The sequence below is a fragment of the Phocoena phocoena genome, chromosome 8 (assembly GCF_963924675.1).
Source record: "Phocoena phocoena chromosome 8, mPhoPho1.1, whole genome shotgun sequence".
Classification (NCBI taxonomy): Eukaryota; Metazoa; Chordata; class Mammalia; order Artiodactyla; family Phocoenidae; genus Phocoena; species Phocoena phocoena.
In genome coordinates, this window is record NC_089226.1 from 1898529 (window position 1) to 1923129 (window position 24601).

General features: G+C 45.3%; 1 protein-coding gene across 1 annotated transcript in view; it reads left to right on the forward strand.

Moving 5' to 3' along the window:
• The window catches only part of OPCML (opioid binding protein/cell adhesion molecule like), a 1073563-nt gene that overhangs the window by 186664 nt on the left and 862298 nt on the right, over window positions 1–24601 (forward strand). The gene's annotated exons all lie outside the window — the stretch shown is intronic.

Sequence of the window (24601 nt, forward strand, 5' to 3'; positions counted from 1 at the left end):
TGTTGTTTATCTGTTTTATATATAATAGCTTGTATCTGCTGAACCCAAACTCCTTATTTATCCCTCCCCTCCTTTTCCCCTTGGTGACCGTAAGTTTGTTTTCTATGTCTGAGTCTATTTCTCTGTTGTGAATAAGTTCATTTGTATCATTTTTAGATTTCACGTGTAAGTGATAGCATATGATATTTGTCTTTCTCTGACTAGCTGCACTTTGTATAATAATCTCTAGGTCCGTCCATGTTGCTGCAAATGGCATTATTTCATCCTTTTTTATGGCTGAGTAATATTCCACTGTATATATGTGCCACATCTTCTTTATCCATTCCTCTTTCGATGGACATTTAGGTTGCTTCCATGTCTTGGCTATTGTAAATAGTGCTGCTGTGAACACTGGGTTGCATGTATCTTTTCAAATTATAGTTTTCTTAGGATGTATGCCCAGGAGAGGGGTTGCTGGATCATGTGGTAACTCTATTTTGAATTTTTTAAGGAGCCTCCATAGTGTTTTCTATAGTGGCTACACCAATTTACACTCCCACCAACAGTGCAGGAGGGTTCCCTTTTCTCCACACCCTCTGCAGCATTTATTACTTGTAGATTTTTCAGTTCTGACTGGTGGGAGGTGGTACACACCAGTTTGGATTTGCATTTCTCTGATAATTAGCAATGATGTGCATCTTCTCATGTTCTTCAGCCTTCTTTTTAATGCAATGTCTGTTACTCTTTAATTCAGTTTGGTATATACCAGGTCTTGTGCAAGTAGTTGTTGAAAAATATATCATTTATAATTGCTCAGTTGTTTATTCTTTCAACAAATTTTTATAGAGCAGGCATTATGTGTCTGGCACTGTGCTGATATCAAGAAATAAAAGCAGAGGGTAGGTAGGGAGGGTGACAGCTTGGACTAAGTTGATGGTGGTGAAGTAGAGAAAACAGGGACATATCTGAGAAGTGTTTTGGAGATAGAGCCAGGAGCACTGGGTGCTAGTTGGATGAGGAAAGTGGGGAGTCAAGGATTATTCCTGTCTTGTTGGGGTTAGCAGTTGGGTCAGCAGTGGTCCCCAGTGACAGACGCAGTGGGTCTTGGGAAAGACAGGACTCTTCTCAAGTTCCTAAACAACTGACACTGTAAAAACATCTGATCTTTTCTTTTTTTTTTTGCGGTACGCGGGCCTCTCCCATTGCGGAGCATGGGCTCCGGACGCGCAGGCTCAGCGGCCATGGCTCACGGGCCCAGCCGCCCCGCGGCATGTGGGATCTTCCCGGACCGGGGCACGAACCTGCGTCCCCTGCATCGGCAGGCGGACTCTCAACCACTGCGCCACCAGGGAAGCCCAAGCATCTGTTCATTAATGCAGTTGCTAGTGCCTGTAAGAAATAATTTATACGGTTAACAAATCTTTTTTTAATGCAGTCGCATGGGCCCATGCCAGTCTTACTGAATCAGATCATTTGGATAGTGGGACCTAAGCATCTGTGTTTGAAAAAGACCCCTAGGTGATTTTTTGTATATTCCTGGTTTAAAAAAATACTGCTGAAAAGCATCACCATCAACAGATGTGGGTATTATGTGTTTGTGTATGGATATGCATGTGTGTCTATATAATTCAACTATGGTATGTTTTAAATCCCAAAATGAGTTCTCCAAATACCTGTCTTTAATTAAACTCTTCCCAATTACCATCCGTCAGCGACTGTTTAGAGAATGAAAGTTGATTTCAATATTGGTCTTAAATATTGAAAAGCAATATTGGAGCATAAATAAGTGAGCCATGTGCTGAGTGAGAGACTGCAGGCCGCACCCACTAGCCATCAGCCGTCTTGAAATAATTTGGGCGTATTTTCTCTTTCTTATTTTTTAAATTAGCAAGTACCTTTCATTCAGATAAATAACTGAAAGTTGATATGTGTTAATATAAAATCATATTAGAATGTTGAGTACTTTTCAGCAGAAGCCTTCTGTTTGGTGCTACAGATTTTTTTTAAGACTCCGTGGTTTCTGAGATGCTGTGCTACTCACTTTGCACGGAGACGCTGCGATCATGAACACACACACCAACTCACCTGTTTGAGATAGGCAGACAGGTATGTTCCACAATCGATGCCACCCTGAACCCATGGAATCAGACTGGAGTCCCTAAGAGGCAGCGGGCACTTGGTGCATATATCTGTTATTATATATTTCAGCTAAGTTAGCGTCAATAGCTAATCTGCATGAATATAAGGTAATGAGACAAACAGGTATTCCTGCACAGGAAATCAGAAGCAGTGTTGAGAAGGCTGATTCTATGCTTTTGATGTAACCGAAATTGCAGTATACTACTTCCATCCTGAGTGGCCCATGCTGGGAAAATGTCTTTTCAGTCGTCTTAGAGGCCAAATCCCGCCAAACTATAAATAGAGGAAATGTTTAGGACCATACACATATGCGCACACACACACACACACACACACACGCATGGATCTGCTCTCCCAGCCTCTATGTGCTGACAGCCTGATACAATCACCATCCAAACCAACTATGAAAAAAATCAATTTAACCAAAATTGATGCTCTTTTGTAGAGCTGTTTAAAACCTAAGTGGAAGTGAAACCTTTGAAGCTGCCTTCCCTCTGTAAATGCAGCACTTAACTGAGCTTTTGATGGTCAAGGGAGCTGTGGAATCTTCCTCGTCCCCGGGAGCCCAGCACCTTTGTTCCAGGAGCTGGAAAGGGGTTAGGGGATGGGCAGAAAGTGAATAAATTGTGGGGTTTGTCTTTTACACAGTATTTCTTCCTGTCCAGTCCCAAGCCAGCCCGAGGTGGCTGCCCCTGTGTTCCGTGTACCTGGACAGGCTGCTGGGCCCCGTTAGAACAGTTTCCTTTACAGACTTTATATCCAGCAGAAACACTGAGAGGAAGACGAGATGACACAGGGCCAGATACCGCTTCCAGTTCTCAATAGTGGGCTGACCAGTGCCGTTTCTTTACCCATTGGCAGAGTTAGTTGATTGTTTTCCAGAGAAGAGCATAATTTTTAAGAATTTTTATTCTAAACTATTAAATAAATACTTCATAAACAAACAGAAAGATATTGATAAGATGCCAGCATTCTGGAATTGGTGAAAACACAGAATTTTTAAACTTATATGAAGGAGGAAGATGAGGATGAGAACTGACATTTACAGACATTTATTATGGACTCAGCTCTCTGATCCTTGCTGCACGCAAATTGTGTTATTTAATCACAGCAAGAATCTCTGAGTTAGCTGGGGTTGTTATCCCCATTTTATGTGCAAGAAATAGATAATTAGTGAACATCTCGAAAATCTCAGATCAAATGAGTGGAAAAAACAGAAATAACGCAGTTCCATTAAGTTGACCTAAAGTCCATGGGATCAAGAAAGAAAGAGCTGCTGTTAAAGAGATGGGAGCGGACAGATGGGAGAGGGGGAGGAGAATAAAGGAACTAGTCCAAATTCTCTTTCAAGTAGGTTGTCTATTGATTAACCACACGCTCGGTCAAGTTATAAAAATTGTGTCATTCAGTGAGTTTCTGTACCTGTTAGGGGAGGGTCCAGTTTGAGTCGTGTTAAACCATCTAGAGCAACCAGCTGCAGTGGGAAGACAGGAAGTGGGGAGCACACGCGTTCGGGGTGCTGGGTGTCACCCCCCAACCCCGGCATCATTCATTCAGTTCAAGGACAAGGCAGATGTTCAAAACCAATCTCTGCGAGGCATTTCCTGGAAAGCTTTGACCGACCGTAAGAGTGTGGTTCCACCAACCTAATGCAAATGCCTCGGGAATTTCAGAAGATGCAGTTTTCTCTGAACTGCTCAACTAAACACATCTGGCAGAAGACTTTTGTCAGCACTGCGGGGTCACAGGGTCATTTTGTCCCGGTCCTGCCTCTAGGGCTGAGCTCTCCGGTCAGGGACCCTTGTGACACTGGCGTCTGCGTTTCTTTCTGTGAACCTTTATTTTAAACTCCCTAGATGGTGGCATTTAATGCTCAGACAGGCTCAGACTTACAGTAATGGAAACTGTGGCAGAAATGAGTCCAGAGCGAATCCTGAAAAATAAGTGTTGGAGTGACGTTGGTTGCTTTAATTCATGGGTGATCTTCCCTTTTGGGAGGTCACAGCGGGGTTGCCACCAAGTGCAACAAATTCCAAGTGGTTTTGAATAAAGAATTTTCACCCTGTGAGGAGCTCAAAATAAGCCTCTTGTTGGTGTCAGGCCGGGTAAGCAGCCGCTGGGCACACGTGAAAGGGGCTGTGGGTCAGTTGTGAGGCGGGGCTGGTGAGAAAGGCTGCCCAGATTTCCCATTCACGTGCCTCTCACCTGGGCGCACGACCAGACGGGCCGCCTGAATGTCTTGACTTGTCAACATGATGTGCTGTGAATTTTAAAGAGAAGGCTCGGCAAGGGACAGACTCTGATTACTGTTCTAGGTTAAAATGATCAGATTTGAAATAGAGGAGTCTCAGCATCTTAGACCAGTGGGGATCACTGAGGCGGTGAAGCAAAGCAAGTTTGCATACCTACAGCAGAGTCAGCTCGGCTGTCTAGTCTGTGAGCTTGCAGGCTCGTGGGATGGGGCTGGTGAACAAGCGTGCACTCGGTGAGGCAGGGTGGCCCGGCAGAGAGGGTGTGTGTGTGCTGGTGCCACAATGTGACCCTCATAGAACAGCTGGAAAGGAGCATCTGATAGAAAGTGTGGCGCTGTCGACCACCACGACAGGTAGGCTCTTGCCATGGTTTTTGGTCCAATGACAAATAACACAACCTGTCTGTGCTTCAGTTTCCTCATCTGTAAATGGAAATAATAATCATAGAATCTCACTCACAGGTGAGTCCTGAAGCTCAAATACACACAAAGTGCTTATAAACAGGCCTATAACATCAGCAGTTACTTTTATAAGAAAAAGTTACATGGAACTGTCTGTCCTCACCACGAACTTACAATTTTAGATGAACACACTGGCCTTGACACACTGATGCATCACACATGCAAGAGAAGCGAATGACACAGAATTTGGAGATTCTACTGAAACTACTAATGTGGATATGAAATAAGGCAGACATTGCAGGGACAATCACTTGCCTTGCTGACTGTTGCCGACCTCGCTCACCAGGTGTAAATGTGCACGTGGAATGTGGTCAGGCAGAAGCAGTAGACAGAGAAACATAAATACTCCATAAATATGTGACAGATTCCATCACTATGACGTGCTCCTCATTTCTAGCTCTACCGCCACTGCTACAGTTAAATTAGTCCTCCTGCTTATAAGAATACAGACATCTGAGGCTGAGTAGCGCCCGGGATTAAAAGCCTTTCGCCTCTCAGCTGGTAGGTTCCAAAGAAAAGGAAATACAAATGCAATTTCTTGCTTTGAGTCGAGGTTAACAAACAAGCCTTGTAAAAATAGTACATCAAAGTGAGTCAAAATTTATGCATTTTGTAGGTCAGGAGAGGGGTGAATGTACTGTATCTTATTCATTCTACAACACACAAGTTTTCACATTGAAAGGCATCTCTGAGATTGTGATATGTCCTTGGTAGCATATTGTAGGTTAATTGGAAATTTTCATTATTTCTTAGAGGATTGTAAACTGTGGTATATTACTAAACAGTGACATTTTGATTCAATTCAATATAGTAATTGAACTGAGTTTAGGAAAAATAGTCAATGAACACTGAAAAAATATTCTCGTGGGGCCTGGTGATGAGTCCTTACTTCTCTAATTTCTCTTGTTTTCCTAGTACTGAATCCTTGTATCTGTGCCATACATACAGACACTTGTACCATATCATATACCCACATGTATTAATATAAACAGAAACGAAAAGCCAGGGGCTTAGGACCCGTGGTTAAATCGTATAACTCAGTTTCTGATTCCTGTCCTGTTATCCTCTGATCAGGATAAAAAGGGCCGATGCAGGTATCCTCTCAGCGACGTGTGTTGTCCATGGTGAGCACTTGCCTTTGCACTGCAGGGATGCTGTTGTGGCTGACGGTGCCTCTCCCCGCTCCTTTCTCTCTGCTCAGCCTCCTGGGTCTCCTCTCTCCTTTCCCCGCCCACGGAACGGGCCGCGGCCTCACCAACCTTGTACTCGGTCCCTCTGCCGGGAACGCTCTCCCCAGTCCCGTTTTCATCCTCTCCCTTCATTTTCCATCACCCCCACCCACACCCCAACTCTCCACTTAATTTTCTCCATGTAGCATTTATTGCTATCGGGGACATCATTAGTATTACCGAATAGATGAGGGCTCAGATGAAAGCAAGACATTTTGAATATTTTCTTCTTACTATTTCCCCCGAACCGAAGACAGTACTTCCACACAGTATAAATTCAATACATATTTGTTGAATTAGTTCATTGATGAGTTCAGAGATTGGTTCTGTGGCTATTTATATTACAGAGGAAGGTGAGGCGAGAGATGAAGTGGTTTTGAAGTCGCTGCTTTAGCAGCGACCTCAGATGTGAGTTTCACCTTGGGGTGACTCTGGAAAGAAAGAGTTTCCTGGCTCGATGTTGGTGGGGCTTTGCCTGAGTGTCAATCCAGCATCTAGGCCAGTGTGTCCACTCTTAGTTTTTTCAGTAGTCGAGGCTATTGTATAAGCAGATGGGTTTAGCAGCACTTGAGTTAATATATCACAAGAGTAATAGGTCCAGTGCTGGCTGAGCCCACTGACTTTTATTGCCATTAGATTCCGCTTTAGAAACTGCACGTGCATTAAGTTTCATATTTTAAAAGAGGAAAGGTAGATGCATGGCTTTTCTGGACTCATTTGAAACCTTCGTTTTTTAAGGTTAAATAAATACTAAGTGAAATAGTGCTAGCAAAGGGTTTAGGAGACAGGCATCTAATTTATTTTTAATGAACCTGCAAGGCTCCCCATTTTACCTTATTCAGCTAGTTTCTACTTGACTCCATTTTTAATTCTATAGACTACACAGCACACATGGTGTCTCTTCACAAACACACAGACACACACACAGAGGCTGAGGTGTGGTTTTCAAGGTCCTATCATGTTTAACAAATATTTCAGATATGTTCATCTGTTCCACTGATTGCCAAGATTACAGCATGACAACAAATTTTATTTGATGGATAGGAGCTAAAATTACAGCCCGCTCTGCCGTCTGCAGGGATGAATGGATACACGTTGATTTTCTGCGGCGATGCTCGTCACTCGGGAGCTGAGGGCTCCCAGGCACTGGTGTCAAGGACGCCGGGCAGATGGCTCCGCGTTGGGGACAGGAGACCCAGGGTGCTGCTGGAAGGACCACACACCTCCAGGGCCCTTGGCTAGGGAGGCTCTAACAATCAAAGTGTCAGGGAGGTGCGGACCACATGGAATGGCGGCACCATGACCTTTTTTCTTTTTTCTTACAATGGAAGTCGGCGTGGAAAGCAGCAGCAAAGGAAGGTTTTGGCTCCGAAAAATAGTGCCCCCCACCGCGTAATGAGTAATATGTGGAGGCCAGCCCACATGTCTGGAACAAAGAGAATCAGTCGAGGTTTTGAGGTTTCTCTTATGAGCGTTATGTCGAGAGAAGAACTTTTACAGTTGGCCTCAAGTCTTAAATCTAATCTTGGCCTTAAGTTGGGGTTAGGGGGATGTTTAGAAGATAGTTTATCGAATCCAGTTAATATTTTTCTTAATTTGAGTGGAAGTTTCTTTTGATGTCTAAAATCCAGTTCTGGTAGCAAGCAAGCAGTGGACGTCCTCGAGCTGGCAGTGGTTTTCTATCGCTGCTGGAACACTTACCACAAACTTAGTGGCTTAAAACCACACAAATTTGCTCTCCTATGGTTCTGTAGGTCAGAAGTCTGGCCCGAGTCTCTGGCAGAAATCGGTGTTGGGAGGGTGTTCCTTTCTGGAATTCTAGGAGAAGACCCATTCCCGTGCTTTTTCCATCTTCTAGAGGTGCCTGCATTTCTTCGTCCGTGGTCCCCTCCTCTGTCTTCAGGGTCAGCATCACAGCATCCCTGACCCTGCCTCACTCTCACAACTCTTCTTCTGACCACGGCCTCAAAAAGTTCTCTGCTCTTAAGGACCCATGAGAATGAATCGGGCCCACTGCGTAATCCAGCATGACCTCCCCGTATTTCTGTTCTAAACTTAATTACGTCTACAATATCCTTTTTGCCATATAAGGACACGTATTCACGGGTTCTGGGTATGACGATGCGGATGTGTTTGGGGGCGATATTCTTCCTACCAAAGTTATGTGAGAAAGCCCCGGCATGGTGCTGAGTGACATCTGCCTCCCTCATGTTTGGAGTTGATTCATTCGTGAGCAGTTAGTTTAGCTTTGTGGTTAAGGGCACAGGCTTCGGAGTCAGGCAGGTCTGGGTTCAACACCCGACTGCCTCGTTCATTCGTTCATTCAGGTGACACCTATTTACTGAATGTCTGCTAAATGCTAAGCTTTGTTCTGCTCACTGGGGAAATAGCAGTGAATAAGGCCAATCTGCTGCCCACGAGACATTTATATTTTAGTAGGGGAAGCAGGTAGTATGTAAATACATATGTCCCGTCAGACAGTGACAAACACCATAAAGATGCACGGTAGTATAAACACCTACGCTGTTCGTGTATGGAAATTGCTCAGTGACCGTGGCCACGTGTTCAGTCAGTCATTCACTCTCTCACTTATGTCAGCATCAGGCTTGTCATTGGAACACTGTTATTGTGTATAGAGCATCACAAAAAGGGTTTGAGTATACGTCTGACCCTTTTATCGTCCATATAAGCCTGAGAGGTTGTGTTTCCTGACTTGTTGATGAGAAAATACAGAATCGAAGAAGCTAAATGACTTGTTATCATGTGGCTGAGCAATAACATGGACTCAGAGTCCTAGGATGTCGTCAGTCTTGGAGTTTGTTGACTTCTCCTTATCTTCTCCCTAAGCAAGTAGCGTCTCCTGCTTGTTGGTTGTAGACCGGAGAGGAAAGCCTGGGCTGGGGTTTGAAACACTGTGTTTTCCTCCAAACCTGAGATGATAGGATTTCTCTGTGCTTCCCCTGGTTTTCTTTAGGTCATTATGTGACTGTTCCATCTTTGATCAATCACTGAAGTCTGTGTTTACACAGGCCGAGCGAAGGGAAGATCTAGACAATTACCCAAGCCTTGGGACTGATTTAAACAGCCTATTCAGGGCCCTGCTCATCCTCCGTTTTTTCATTCTCTCTGCTCAGATGCAGCTGGTGAGCACACACACATTGGGTGACATGAGCAAGAGGAACCATCTGAGAATCCTCACAAGGGTCTTTCCGTGGGGTGTTTGGTGGCTGTTGACGTCCTTGGTGGTGGTGGGTATGCTGCGGGGGGTCTTCTCTGGTTAATTAGATGTGCCTCATTAGCTATGTACATTGATTACTTGAACACACTTGCCAGAGCATATTTTGGAGAGAATTTGGGTATAAATGCGCTCTCAGTCTCTACGAGGAAAGGTAAAGATACCTAGCAGGTGGGTGTCAAGTCAGCCTCCCCCTCCGGGTTCTCTCCTCCTGTGATCTGGTTTCTGTATCTCGGGGGTCGCTCTGCCGGGCTGGGTCCCGAGTGCTGGGACAGGCTGCGGCGGGGAGTGAATGAGCCCGCTGCAGGGAGTAATGTGTGTCAGCATCAGTTCTTCTGTGCCGGCCCTGTTCTACCTTCTGCCCAGACCTTGGAGGAGAAGCCCTGTGATATTTGTCGCCAGTGCCCAGCTGTAACACTGTCCCCCATCTGCCCTGTCTGGTGTCTCTGCTTTAATGCCCCAGTTGCTCCGAAGCTTGGCCTTGGCCCTGACTTGCCCCCAGGCACTGGACTCCAGTCCCGTGGTGTGGACCCTCGCATCTGCTAGACCACATTGCAGTCCTGCCCTAGCCTGTGGACCCTCGCATCTGCTAGACCACATTGCAGTCCTGTCCTAGCCCCCTGAACTCCGCAGAATGGCTCTTTCTGGAGCCCTATGAACCGTACTTGGTTTTGTGACCTGTCTTCCTCCTTAGGGTACGTTTCACCTCCTGCTGCTGGGTTTGGCCCAAACACCCGGCCCCACTGTCCCTGAGTTTCCGCTGAACACCAGCTGGGCCCATCGCTTTTAGAATCCTGGCTCTACCACTAATGATGTGGTGTTCTTGTTTACAACTTCTAGAAAGTCTGGGCCAAATTCTCAGCACTTCCAACAAACTGAAGGAAAGGCAGCGCACTATATAACAAGAAGAATCACACCTCCCTGGCATCCTTTCTTCTGGTTTTGTGTCTTTCCCCCTCCCAGCTAACCACCCTTCCCTCCCTGGGTCCACCCCTGGAAGAGCTTCAAGGGAAGTGCCAGTGCCAGTAAGTGCAAAGATTATAAATCAATAATCCACAGTAATACTTTAAAATGATTTTTTTCCCTTGAAATGTTAGCATGAGAAAATAAAACCGAAAGCGGGGAGGGAGAAAGTAACCCAACAGTGACAGAACGGGATTGTGAGCACAATATCCTACTAAATGACACACAGAAGGAGTTGGAGCTCTGTAATACCTTTTATACTGCCGCCTGCCATCTGGCCGGCAATTCTTAAGCCTCAAATATTCAGGTAAACTCTATTTTTCCAAATAGTGCGAGGTTATGGGGATTTCAGCAGCCACTTGTCTTTTGAAATATCATTATATTCTACTGTTTTCCAGAACAAACTGTGTTAGCAGGATATTTGCATAGCATGCAGGGAGTTACGTGGCACGTACTGGGGACCCTGCACGCAGAGGATTTGCGGATGGGAGTGAGGTCCTGTTTCCTGTTAGAGCCTAGAGGTTGGGCTGGGAATTCTCATTTAACCTGGATTGAGTCATTCCACCTGGATCCTGGCTGGAAACAGTCCTCTCAGGGAAGAATGACCGTTGCACATTCAGCAAGGACAGTAGGAAGGAAGCGAGCTCCTCTTCCTCCTAGATGAGGTACCCTGGCAGAGCATGGGCCCCAAGCAATGCATCTCCTAATTTTTAAAAATTCTAGGGGTTTCCCTGATGGCACAGTGGTTAAGAATCTGCCTGCCAGTGCAGGGGACACGGGTTCGAGCCCTGGTCGGGGAAGATCCCACATGCCGTGGAGCAACTAAGCCCGTGCGCCACAACTACTGAAGCCTGCGTGCCTAGAGCCCATGCTCTGCAACAAGAGAAGCCACCGTGTTGAGAAGCCCACACATCGCAACGAAGAGTAGCCTCTGGTCACTGCAACTAGAGGAGGCCCGAGCACAGCAACAAAGACCCAACGCAGCCAAAAGTAAATAAAAATGAAATAAATGTATTAAAAAAATTCTAAGACTATTTGTTGGTTGTTTTGCTGTTCTCTTAGAAGTGGTGAGGGGAGTAATAGGTCAGATATAACCTGATGTTGTTCCATATCTGAGGTCTCACTGCTATCAATTCCCTAGATTTTTAAACTAGGGGAAATACCTTTCAAATAAAACCTGAGATGTAGGGATGGTGAGTGAAATATGCTTAATGAGAGATGTAAACGCCTGTGGACTCCTCCTGGTGTCCAAGGAGTTGGAGTCACTTTCTCCTCCATCCACTTATGTGAACGTTATTTGCCTAGCACGACTCTAAGTGGTGAGAACATGGAAGTGAGTAAGCCATATCCCCGATCCACAAAAATGTGTAAAATAAAAAAGGCTAATGTGAACAGAGTTAAATATGGGTTTCATCCTCCCAACCCCTTTCTCTTCGTCCGTGGTCTTTATGGCTCCGTCCTCCTCACGCCTCTAACAAACCTCTAGACGCTGACTGCTTCTCAGTTTATACGCCCAATTCATCTCTCTCTCTTAGACTCCAGACACGATCATCAAACTGCCCACGTTTTGTGTCCATCTGGATGTCCCAGAAGCACCTCACGCTCAGCATCTCACGAGGTGAAGTCCTCATTGCCCTCCAAGCCTGTGGACCCAACTCGTTGCCCCGTTTGGTGGGTGGATGCCGCTCAGCCGAGTCCTGCCTCTCCTTGATGCTCTGCATCTCATTTATGCTGGTCTTGTAGACTCTGTTACCCTTCTTCCACCATCTCCAGTCCACTGCCTACAATCTGGCTTATCCTTTCTTTTAGAAATAAGTTGAGACTTCAGAAAGTTTACCGAAGAAGTGCAGAGGGGCCCAAACAGCCCTGTCCCAGTGTCCTCTCATACCAGCCTCCTGCATCATCACTAGGTAGTTACCTTGGTACAGTTCTACTAACTGATGTACAGAACACAGAGTTCACCGAGTTTCCCACTAGCCCCTTATTTCTGCGCCAGGATCCAATCCAGGATCCTGTGTTGCCTTTAGTGTCTTCTTAGTCTCCTCCAGTCCTTGACAGTTCCTCAGCCTTTCCTTGTCTTTTGTAACCTTGACCCTTGGACGGAGCACTGTTCATTATTTTGTAACTATCCCACACTTTAGGTTTTACTGATGTTTTCTCATGATTAGTATGAGAATTACTGCAGCAGATGCCAGAGAAGTTACGTGTCTCTCACCGTTCATGGTATTAGCAGGTACATGCTGTCACTATGTGTCAGTAACCCGTGATGTGGTCAGTGTGTGGTGTTGACATAGTATCAGCTGGCAGTCCCTGTTGTAAGGTTACTTTTTTCCCTTTAAGCATTTGGAGGGAGAGATGTACCCTGTTTCCACTTAAACTTTTGCCCGTTAATTTTAGCATCCATCGACGGTTCTTGTGGAAGCAGTTATTACTGTGGGCTTCTGACAGTGACTTTTCTGTTCCCTCATTTGTTCTCCTCCTCCTCCTCCTCCATTGATGGATGCGTTCAGTTATTTATTTATGTCGATATGTACTCATGGCTATTTATTTTAATCTTTGTTACTTATTTTGTTTCTCAGGTTGTTCCAGCTTCCGTCATTTGTTGTTGACAGGAGTCAGGTTGGCCCCTCTAACTTTTTACTATGGACACCGTCCCCTCTCTCTCTGTCTGTAAGCCCTTTATTAGTTTCTGGTGCCAGGAAGTGCTGCAGACTTATCTTACGTTTTCTCTTCCCTGGAACCTAGCTGTTCTCTAGGGAGCCCAGATTATTCTCATTGGAGAATGGTGTTTAGAAACCAAGTCTCAGGGCTCAGTGTGCTCACTGCTGCTGTGGGGTGATGGCGTCTGGTCCTGCGCAGTGGGTGGGGCTGGGGAATACAGGTGTGCACTGACTCCTGCGTGGGCTCAGCTGTCTCTCTCTCTCTCTCTCTCTCTGTGTATATGTTTTAGGATCCCATAAGTCCATATTGATACCTCTGATTCTAACCAATACCACAGGGTTTATTCTAGTCTCCCTCTTTCTTTCTTTGAAACTTCTTCCAACAGTGACAAACCTGGCTCTCATTACCTACAATGTGTTTACTTATTCATTTAACCCTATTATGCAAATAGAATTATTTCAGAATTGAAATGATCCATTCCCCTCTGAGGAAAAACAAGCACCAACTAGGCTATAATATTTAGGTATAGTTCTTTTGTTTTTATCCTTACCATAGGCTACTGCTTAAATTCCTCATTTCTCTGTGGCGAGACCACTGAAACTGGAATTCCTGGATTTTATTTTTCCACCTCTGATCCATTCTTCACAAGACAGTCAGACTGATTCACCTGAAATAAAAATCAGATTATAATTCTCTGCTGTTAAAATTCGTCAGTATGTCCCTTTAGCTCATCAGATAAGGCTCAAGGTTTTAGTATTGCATGTAAGTCCTTCCCAATACTGCTCTTATCTTGTCATCTGGTCATTAGTTCTCTAGCCCCTTGCATCGAACCTGACTCCAAATTCCCTGTGTGTTTATTGATTGAAAAAAAGGATAAAGTCTTCTGATTAATAAAAATGCTCTGAGAGCAATAAGTCTATGATCATTTTACTGGGAGACAAAACAGAAAAGGGAACTTGGAAAAGAGAGAAAAGAGCGTTGAGGCTGAGTGTTTACCGTGGTCCCAGCACTTTCTGAAGGCTGTCTCCTTCAGCCTTCCTGGTCACTCTGAAGGTGGCACAGTTCGTGGTGCAGGTATTGGAATCAAAGCAGACCTGACTTCAGTCCCGGTTGGCCACTTGCTAACTACCTGTGAAACCAAAGTTGGTGCTATTGCCCTTACCCCATGCTCTTTCCCTCAGAGGGGGTTAAGGTGGAGGGTCAGAGAAGGCGGCATTTGACCTGAGTCAGGAAGGATAACAAAGTCTCCACCGTGGGCACGTGAGCAGCTGAGAGAAATGCTCAGGAAAGGGCAAGGGGATTACCTATGAAACAAAGTCTGTATTTCAGTCTTTTCCCTGGCTACTCTTGTACATAGTTATTATGTACCTGTGCGCCGTATGGAAAGTGACTTTGTAATATAATGTAGCGGAAAGGAAATAGAAATCAGAATTGGAATTTTCATTCTAGTCTCAGCTGTATCCCTGACGAGCTGTGTAATCTTGGTCATGCCATTTCATCGCCTTGAATCTGATTCTTCCTGCCCAAAAACCTAGCAGCGGAATGTGCTGATCTCACCCCACTTCCTTCTCCTTGCTTGGGGACCATTATGCACTTTCTCCAGCCTCACCTACCACTGCTCATCCCGCTTTGCTGCCTCTGACATTTGTTTATTTTTACTTGCAAGTTGGACTTATAAATGCTGTGAGATGCTGTGCCAATTCGGAGATGGAGGAGGTGAAGGATGGTGGAGTGAGATAGAGGCAGTCGCAGCTGTGGCCACTTGGCGACGGTGACCAACCACCCCAGCTTCAAGTCTGTATCATTCCCAGGCCACCGAGTGTTCTGAGAGGCATCCCAGCTGATCCTTGGTGTGGCGGTGCAGCTTCTACACTGACCACACAAATACTGCCCTGAAGCTGACCAGACGGCTTTCAGCTATAGGACTGCCTGTTGTGTGGCCACCTGTATGCGCCTCTATTAAGGATAAAACCAGAAGGAATAGAATGAAATTGTGTCAGGAAAAATCTGTGCTGATCATGGGGAGAAACTCTGATGTCAGGCAAATCATGAACCAGCATCAGATTGTGGGATATCCTTTTCTTTTTCCCTTTCGTCGTTTAACTGAACTGCTAGGAGGCAAGACAGACTAGATCACCCTCTTAAGGCATGTTATCCCATTTTATTAGATCAGATTTTTCTGCGGTTATATAACATTCGCAATTTTGCCATTTCGTGTTCATCAAAAAACTCTCCTAAGCTCTCAGGGAAATAGGGACCACAGCTCACATGTATTTACTACTGCCTCTTGTAACCTGTCCTGTATGTTCAAAACTTATATTTTATAGCAATCCCATGACAAAAAAATTTTCATTATAAATTGAAGTCAAGGTCAGCTTTGGCTGAACCAAATCATCATTAACCTTAGGCACCACTGTCATTTTCTTAAAATAGCTGTGTTTGGGAGTTGTCCTTGTTTTGATTTTTTGCGCTGCTTCTTTTTTGTTTAGGTCCAGGAAACTTCTGAATCATTTCCTGGTAGCATTTACAGCTTTCCTAGTGTACTCAGATACACAGATACTGTTCTGTTGACTTGTAATACAACCTGCAGGCGTGATTTCAAGACCGAGGGCAGCTCCGCTACAGCTCTTTCCAGTGCCTACGCCAGTCGAGGCAGCACTATACTATAATGCTGCCGATTCAGTTATGTTGCCGTATTTGAGGGAGCAGAAAAATACTCCAACAGTGATACACTTTAAAGCACCTCTTCGGCCCTAAAAGGCAGTGCGCTGATGCTCTTGCAGTCGAGACGAAGATGTGAGGGTCCTTATTATTTAAGACTTCTAAAGAAGCCAGATTTACCAATGTCAAATTACTGGTGAGTTGTTTGACCCCATATTTATTTCTGATTTCCACAAGCTGTTGCTAAGAGCTGCTGTAAATCAGGTTGCCATTGATCTTGGCTACGCTCGTGTAATTCTAAGAGGAGCTGTTTATGATCAACGGAAAAGGACTGCAGCTCCAAGGAGCACACGTGCAGGAGTCCCCAGGATGCCCTGGAAGTTGTGTGGGTATTAATTATCAGGGGGTAGGAGAGGCAGACACCAGTGCACACATGGGGGGAGGCACGAGGTCAGTCTACACATCAGGAAATCCAAGCGTGGAGAGTGGTGAAATTTGGCCGTAGAGGAGAGATGAGGGAAGATGATGAGCGTGGTGTAACAGACAATCACTTAAACGAGGGTCCCCAACCCCCGGTACCAGTCCGAGGCCTCTTAGGAACGGGGCCGCACAGCAGGAGGTGAGCGGTGGGCGAGGGAGCGAAAATTCGTCTGTATTTACAGCTGCTCCCCACTGCTCATATTACCACCTGAACAGTCTCCCCCGCCCCTGTCAGTGGAAAATTTGTCTGCCATCAAACCAGTCCTTGGTGCCAGAACGGTTAGGGACCACTGATTTAAATGATTGATTTAATTAAAAGTAACTGTGTGTCCATGTGCAAGGCGCTTAAATGATTCTCACACTCAGCCTCCATACCTCATGGCCCTTCTGGTTGCGTTCTCTGCTTTCTCAGCTGAATGGAAGGGAAGGCTCTGCACCTCCTGGAGGGCTTTGCCCATTTCACCTGCAGAGAAACTTTCTGAGCTGGTCATCGTCCCCACAGTCAGCGTCCCCACGCCACGTGGTCCTCTGTGAGGGCACGGGGGCCCACAGGTCCAGAGAACGATATGGTAATAAGTATTCCTTGAGTTCCCTCTAAGACAGCGACTGTGCATTTTGCTTCATGTCTCTTAATTCTCACAAGGAGGATTTTTCTTTCTGCATGGGAACAGGAGAAAGAGGGAATGAGAGCAGAGTTAGGATTCGGGCTGTGCTTATTACCGTCTGCAGGAAAAGCTCCCGTTGGAGGCGGGTGTGAGTCCATTGGAGCTTCAGGGCCTGAATTCAGGCTGTTACTGGCTGGCAATTCCTAGCCCGGGTCTCGGTGTAGGGGGTCTCCTTCCACATAAGACAGTGTGTAGGAAATTTGGTTGTAAAGCAAATTGTGAGAAGTGGATCCTATTTTTCTATCAGTTCCCATTACGTAATTTAAGATTCATTTTTATTAGGAAAGACCCCTCACAGGTCTTTGGATGAGGGCCGAGTTGGGTGAGGGTTCAGCAAGGTGCTTCAGGGAATTTGTCATTCACCCTCATGGCGACGTCTGCGCCCTTCATCGATTCCACTATAGCAGTGGGTTCAGGGATTTCAGGTTGCTTTTCTTTGCAGAAAGCCTGGCATTGAACGGCTAAGTGAATGGTTCTGGAATCCAAGTGCAAGTTGTGGAGTTAGTTACACACTCTCTCTGGGTGCTGCTTCTGCTTCTGCTTCTGCAACATGAAAATCCTACCAGTTGCCAGTTCCCAGCCCACTGTGAAGTGCTCTGTGTGGTGTCGGCTGTGTGCTGAGTTTATTCTGTGAGTTTTGTGGCTCGTCAGGTCTTTGGTGTTCTTCAAGGAGAGGGGCCAGGACGCTGAGTTCCGTAAATACGAACGTGTTCGTTTTCAGGTAGTTTGTTGCCCTCTTCTTATCTTAATGATGAAGGGGTTAGATAACAGTGCATATGAGCCTCATTTCCCAACAGACGTCTGCTGCCTTTGTGAGTAAAATGTGTCATACCGGTGGGCTGCAGAGTCATACCTCACTTGTGGGCTCAGCTGTCCACACGCCGTGCCTCTTTGTGTGAACATCTCTAATTTTCAAAGAGTTTTGTAAACTGGAAATGACAGCCCTCAAATATATCGCCTCTATTAGTTAAAAATTTGACACCTAAACCTGGCTGAGAAAGACTCACCCTCACACTCGCTGTTCTCGTAGTTATCGGGACGGCAACAGTGATGTTTTCAGTCTCTTATCGTTCACTTTGACCTCAGCGATAACACAGAGAAAATCGCCACAGCGGTATCTTCTTTGGCGACTCTGTTCTGCAACTTTCCTTTTGCTGAACAGTGCCCTCTTCCTGTTTTTGTCCATGCATACCTTCTAGAGTTCTCCTTTTCCCCAAATTCCAAGCTGCTCTCTGACCAATAATTGATGCTAAACTGTGCGTGACCTACACCAGCTCGTCAATATCAGGCAGGGTCAACCTCAGAACACAGATGGTAGCATATTTTCTAAAAGTCTCGTTCAGCATATCCTGCGGGACTCACACATCCACCGTGATGCGATTATTTTTTAACATAAGAAATGCTTTATTTGCTAATAATTAATGTTTGCCATTTTAGACAAAGCAAATACCAATATATGTGAGCCAAAAGATATAAACAGAGTCCACAGGAGAAATTGCGGGGAAATACAACGTGTATCTTGGATTTAGTACAGATGGCATTTTCATCTTACTGATTCACAAAGATTAAAGAAAACCGAACTTCCTTGTCAGTGATTTTTTTTCTTTCTTTCTTTGTTGGGAAAACTTCTATCATAAAATGAAAGGGCTTTATTTTGTTTACTCTTCTTAATGGTTTTTCAGGGGTTCAATATAGATTGAAAAATGCCACTCACCTCCATCCACACTTAAAATCTTTATTAATAGCATGTGGGTCAAAGTGTTCTTGGTGAGGGAAAAATCATAATTATTGAGAAATTATTAAGAAAATGATATGGTAGTGATGCAGTTATTAATAGGACCCAGGTGTTCTTTGCTTTCTTGGTAGATGGTCTAGTTCTTTTATTTAGTGAAACTCTGAAGAACCAACAGGCCACCTGCAATGACACAGGTGACTGGCAGTCAGGAAACCCTCCAGCTCATCCTCTGCACTCTGGGTGCAGTAGGTCATGGAGGCGGAGACCGTGTGAGCACAGGCACATCTCTGTTCGTTTTGTCTTCTCGTGCCGTACGTAGGATTGCCTCCTGATAAGGACGTCGGTTGTACTTGCTTAAACACTTTCCAAGAGCCACTTTCCCCTATGCCAGCTTCCACTTCTGTTTCTTAACTGTCTTTCCTGTGCACCGAAGGGCCTCACGTCCATTCCCCTCTCTGCTCCAACTTCGTTATCCAAAAACAGACATCAGTGTATTGGCTTCTGCATTGCATTTGCTTTATTTTTGCTTGCTTCCACTTGCTTACTTATTTGCAAATACTTCATAACGAAGATCAGACCAGGCCATGCGGTGTTTAGGTACCTGGAACGGTAATCAGTGTGTAAGCACGACTCCTTTCGTGAGGAGGACTGGAAATTCTCGTATGCTCGCAGATTCTCTAACCGTCCCTAAGCTGCTGGCAGTTCAGTAGTAATAGAGAAGGGAGGGGCTTTGGGTGATCTTTCCTAATTAAATTTATTTAAATGAATTTCCAATGCTCCATCCCAGTGTGCAAACTCAGATCCCTTTAACTTGTGCGAATCTCATCCGCTCAGCTCAACTCACAGGAATTTACATTCAGAGGATAGGTGGACATTTTCCTGTTAGCCCGAGGAATAGAGTCAGGAGTTCTAAGTTCCATGGGATTTCAGAAATACTGTAACACATATTTGAAGCCAAATTTAGCAGTTAACATGGAGTAAGGCGGAGGTGAGATGAGATCGTCCTTCCAGCTGACACGGGAATGTTCCTGTCATGTCCTGTTCACCTGGTTGATCCCTGTGTATTCTCCCATCCTGCCCCTTTTAGTACCTGTGTGAACACTTCACTAGGTTCAAACTCCAGCTCAAATCACATCTCTTTATGAAGCTGTTAACAGTTATCTCAGCTCACAATGGACTGTCCCTTCTCTTAATGTTTCTGGCACTTAGAGTCGGTATCATACAATTCAGCACAAAAAAGCCTCGGTTTGTCCTTTGATTGGTTGAAGTCTAACACAGCTTTCCAAGCCTTCTGTGTCCCCAACGAAATTCCACATGTGGAAGAGATCTCCATACATACTCGCGTAGTATGTACTGATTTATACTCAAGCATATTTGCTACTTGATTCATGTAACTGCCGGCTGTGAATCCTAAGGATATTATTGGCTGGAATGATTAACTTGTTTTTTTTCAAAACGCATCTTCCTGCTATTCCATTTATACTCAGCACCCGGATTGAATTGCTTCCTGATCGATTGTTTCCCTATCCACCCCCCAACCCCGGCAATATAAATGTGCACAAGCAAGCAGTTATTTTCTCTAAAGGAACCCATGGGCACTAAGCTGTGTGTCAAGAGATCGTTTTAAATGGGCCTCCGGCTTCCCTCTTCCAGTCTCATCAAATAAGTTCAGCTAGATATTTCCTCTGAAATAAAACCTCATTTGAAACCTAAACACATCGAACATGCCCCTCATACCTACCAAAAGTTCTCAGTGTACCAATTTTGGAAATTTGGGCTGGGAATTAAGATCTTTGTTAATTTCAAGACAAGCCCCAGATCAGTATTTTGTGGGCGAGGCCAGATCGAAAACCTCATTTTTAAACAACATATGTCTCTGCACAAGTTCTCTGCTTCAGCCAACCGAAGCAGTTCCTTATTTCCCAAATTTGGACAAAGGATTGTGAGCAAATTATTTCTAAAATGACAGAGAATTTTTCTTCTCAACTTCAAATACTCTGTACTGCTTGCCTGCTGTGGGCGTGGCATTGTGTTAATTGTACTGAGTAGGAAGGGACAGAGATTCAATACCATCCAATCAAGGGTGACTACATAACTTATGCCAAACTAGAAGTTTTGAGAGTGAAAGGGGAACTGTTATAACTATGCCAGGATGATAGGCATAGAGTGGGACTTGCAGGGAAATTCTGGATGTATGGTTACCCTGTACATTTGCGTTAGTTTCTTATGGATGCTGTAACAAAGTACCATAAACCTGGTGACTTGAAACATCAGAAATATATTCTCCTGCTATGCCAGAGGCGAGAAGTCCAAGATCAGTAACACTGGGCCGAGATCTACATGTTGGACGGGCTGTGCTCTCTGGAGACAGTAGGGGAGGGGCTGTTTCTTCCTTGGCCACCTTCTGGTGACCACCAGCCTCCCTTGGCTTGGGACGGTGTCACTCCAGTCTCTGCATTTGTGGTCACAAGGCTTCCTCCTTTTGCTCTTTATGAAATCTCCCTCGGCCTTCCTCTTATGAAGGAAGCTTGTGAGGGCATTTAGGGACCCTAGGATAATCTAAGATAATCGCTTCATCTCAAAATTTTACCTTGGTCACATCTGCAAAGACCCTTTTCCCTTATATCAAGTGATATTTATAAATTCCAGGCGTTAGGACCTGATATCTTTGGAGGCCGTTATTCTGTGTGCTCACCTTCTCTGCCCTTCCAGTCTTTATGATATTACTAAGAGTGAAAGTACACACTCGAGGAAGTAGAACCGTATCAGGAAGTACACATGACTCAGTGCCGCGTGAGGGCATGGGCAGTGCTGCGTGTGGAAGAGGCAGAAATCACGTGAGCCTGGGGCAGCCTCACCGTAAAGCATAGATGGGATTTAGAAAGTGGTGGGAGAATGCGTTCCAGACAGACGCAGACTGAGCAGAGGTTCGGGGGAGGGGACAGTCGTCCATGTCTGGGAAACACAAAGGAGAGGGCTCTGGCTGGAAAGCAGAGTCTGTCTTTGGAGCAGTGGGGGTGCGTTTGGAGTTAGGCTGATGTCAGGATGGTGGTCCCGCCTTACGCCAAGCTCTCCACACTCCCCTATTGTATTCATCCTGAAGCTTTTTCTCTTCACCCTCTCAGTTCATCCTCTTTAAATCTCCATGATTCATCTTTTTGTTTCCCTTTGATCATTTTTGCAACTTTGCTTCTGTGTCCTTTCCGAGTCCCACCCATACTGTCCTGCTGGGATGACGTCTGTATCTCCGCATGACTGTTCTTACTAGATTCACTTTGCAGGTCTTGTGTGTTCCACTGTGAGCTCTTGGAAGAAAGGGCCCTGACGTGCGTCTGTGTCTCCAGTACCTCATGAGCACAGGGAGTACCTGCAGGAGGTGCATTCTGAGTGAAGAGGTGTACAGATTTATACCAAGGACACGAGACTCCATCAAAGGTCTTTGGTGATTGTAATAGCAGTGGTGGTATTTGGTTTTTGTCAGGTAGTGATTCCCTCTCATCTATCAAATATGAGTTTGGAACTACTTAGACCCCATCTGGGGCCTAAGAGTTTTACCCCTTAATCTACTTAGGAGCAAATACTGAAGTCATCCTTATTAGGAGCTATGTACAGTACGTTCTTCCTACAGGTGTTCAGAGGTGATAGAGACGATTTTCCCTCTGTCAGTCTCAAGCATATTTTTCTCACTTCTTCCTTCGTATTAAGCCACTTTCATAATCTATCCATCTTCTCTCGTTCTGCCTTCAGGCAGTTGGGAAATAAGAGATCGGCTGCTTGGTCTCGATGGCCTGCAAGTGCTATGGCTTCTGGTTGCCGTGACGAAAGGTGACTTCAGGAGAAGAAATGAGCTGTCTGCCCATTAATAAGCAAGGCGACGCGCATAAGCTGCGTTGCCTCTGTCAGGCGCCCAGATCCGACCCCAGCAGCTTCCATTAAAGCAGGGGATTAACCGCTGGTGCAGCGCCGTGGAGGGAACCAGAGACAGTTCCTTGGGTCCCAACAACAAATTACCTCTGAATCAAACCTCTGATTAATAGCCCCAGACTTGCCGCTCTGCTTTGCATAATTAAGTTTCATGGAGTGTTGAAATTAACAGCCGTGCCATCGCCCAGGTAGAAACAGCCACCATTTATTTGGCCAGCAGAGCTGGAAAGCGCTGGGTGGTGAAAAAGCATTTATGAGGGGATTAGGTGCATTCTGGGTCATAAATTGAATAAGGCTGTAATTACCTTCTAATAAAAAGCTATAAACATGGTGATCCCATGATACTACCCCAAAGTCGCATTCTATTTTTTTCTGCTGCTGCGGGTCAAAGCACTTCCTTCCCTGGTCACATGCCAGCCACGGCCTGAGACAGGTGTTGGTCTGCGTGGAGGTGGGTGGCCCCCGCTTTCTGAGATCCCGTGGCCTTTCTGAACTCCCAAGGTGTAGCTTGTTTTGTGCCATTTATTTTAGCTGCGTTTATCGTCACGCAAGGAGTCAGGCGTGCAATGTACATGTCAGGTAAGCTTCAGACTCTTGGAATTACCCGGGAAGAAAGCCAAGGTGTCATTAGAAGTGCTGGGATGCAGCAGAATGCCGGACACTTCATTGTTGGTGAGCAGGCCAGGAATTAACCACCCATCAATACCGGGGGATTAAAATATTACACACGACCAGAACATACTCCTTTTAGAGTTTGTTTGGTTTTTTTCCTGTAAAATGACATTTCTCGAACACAGTTATTCCCTTGACCAATGTTATTTAGCTATTAAGGCAGACGGATCAACGGTAGCCACCAAAGGGATGATGTCTGCCGTTCTAATGAAGTCTTCTTTGGATCAGTAGACGTAAAGGAATGAATAATAGCTGCTCCTTTCATGGAGTTTCTCGAGTGTCGGGTACTTTTCTATGCTCTCTCCTTGTACAAATGTATTTAACGAGGAACTCGCTGCCGAATAAAGGTAAAGCTGTGGTGAGCTTTACCTTGTCCTGCCGTTCTTACCTCCTATTCCTCTTACTCTCTCCCTCTTCCTGCCTCCTTGTGTTCCCCTTTCTCTGCAATTCTTCTTAGCTGCCCGTATGTTATGTCTGAGATTGAATCGAGCGCAAGCAATGGGAAACCAGGGAACGTGAAGTCCAGTCCTGGAGCCGTCATTCTCCATGAGCATGATTTGGGGCGAGCTGAGTAATTAAATTGGGGCCCAGGTTACTTATTGTAAAATGAGAGGAAGAAGAAGGATGTGGGAGGAAGGGGTACAAGGGCACAGGAGTGGGGAGGAGAGGAGGTGATCATACCTGTCCTTCCTACAATAAAATGTTGCCCTGAGACTCTGAAGACATAGTATCTACGAAAGCCTCTGCAAATGGTATAGAACTCTACAAATGTCACGTCACTTGTTTTTGCTAACCTCCTGATAAATATTTTCAGGAATTTTACTAGGATTTAGAGCCAGGCACATTTGGAAGAAAAAAAAAAAGAAGGAACACAGAAGCCATGCTCTGGACAAATTGTGTTTCTCGTTCTGCACTTACCAGGAGGAAAATGATGCCATTCCTTGCTCAAAAGCCATTTGTCTTGCAAATTTCTATAATGAACAGATCTTGCAATAAATACCATGTAATCGGCAATGACAGTTCTCTCGTTTCTTTTTTATTAGTTCAGTCTTCTCAGCATCTGAACCACATAGCTCCAGAACCTCCGTAATCATTAAGGCAGCTGGGTTGCCTGCATTTCCCCTGGCTTTTGGCACATAGCAGAGTCCCCAGCCAGTCTCTTGTTACCAGACCCACATCTGGCTGCTAAATGTACCTGGCTAAGGACGCCAGGTTGGAAAAGAAAGCAAACAGCGAGCTGCTTGGCTTTTGCAACAGTATGCCCTTCTCCCCACCGACCTTTACCTGGGCGCATTTGAAATCCGAGTCCGACTTAGAGCTTGTGGGGAATTTGAGTTGTGTGAAACATCCCTTCACTTAAAATAGATCATCTCTATGGAACGCAGCGTGGTTGTCAACACTAACTCTTCTTTCTCTCTGCCCTTCTCCCTTTGTCTCTCCCTAGGTAAGTGCTGTTTGATTATTGTTTTGAGTATCTTCAAGAGAGAGCTCAAGGCCGGCCCGGTTCTTGGTCCCATGGGAAGGAAGTCTTTGGCCAGTTTCTGG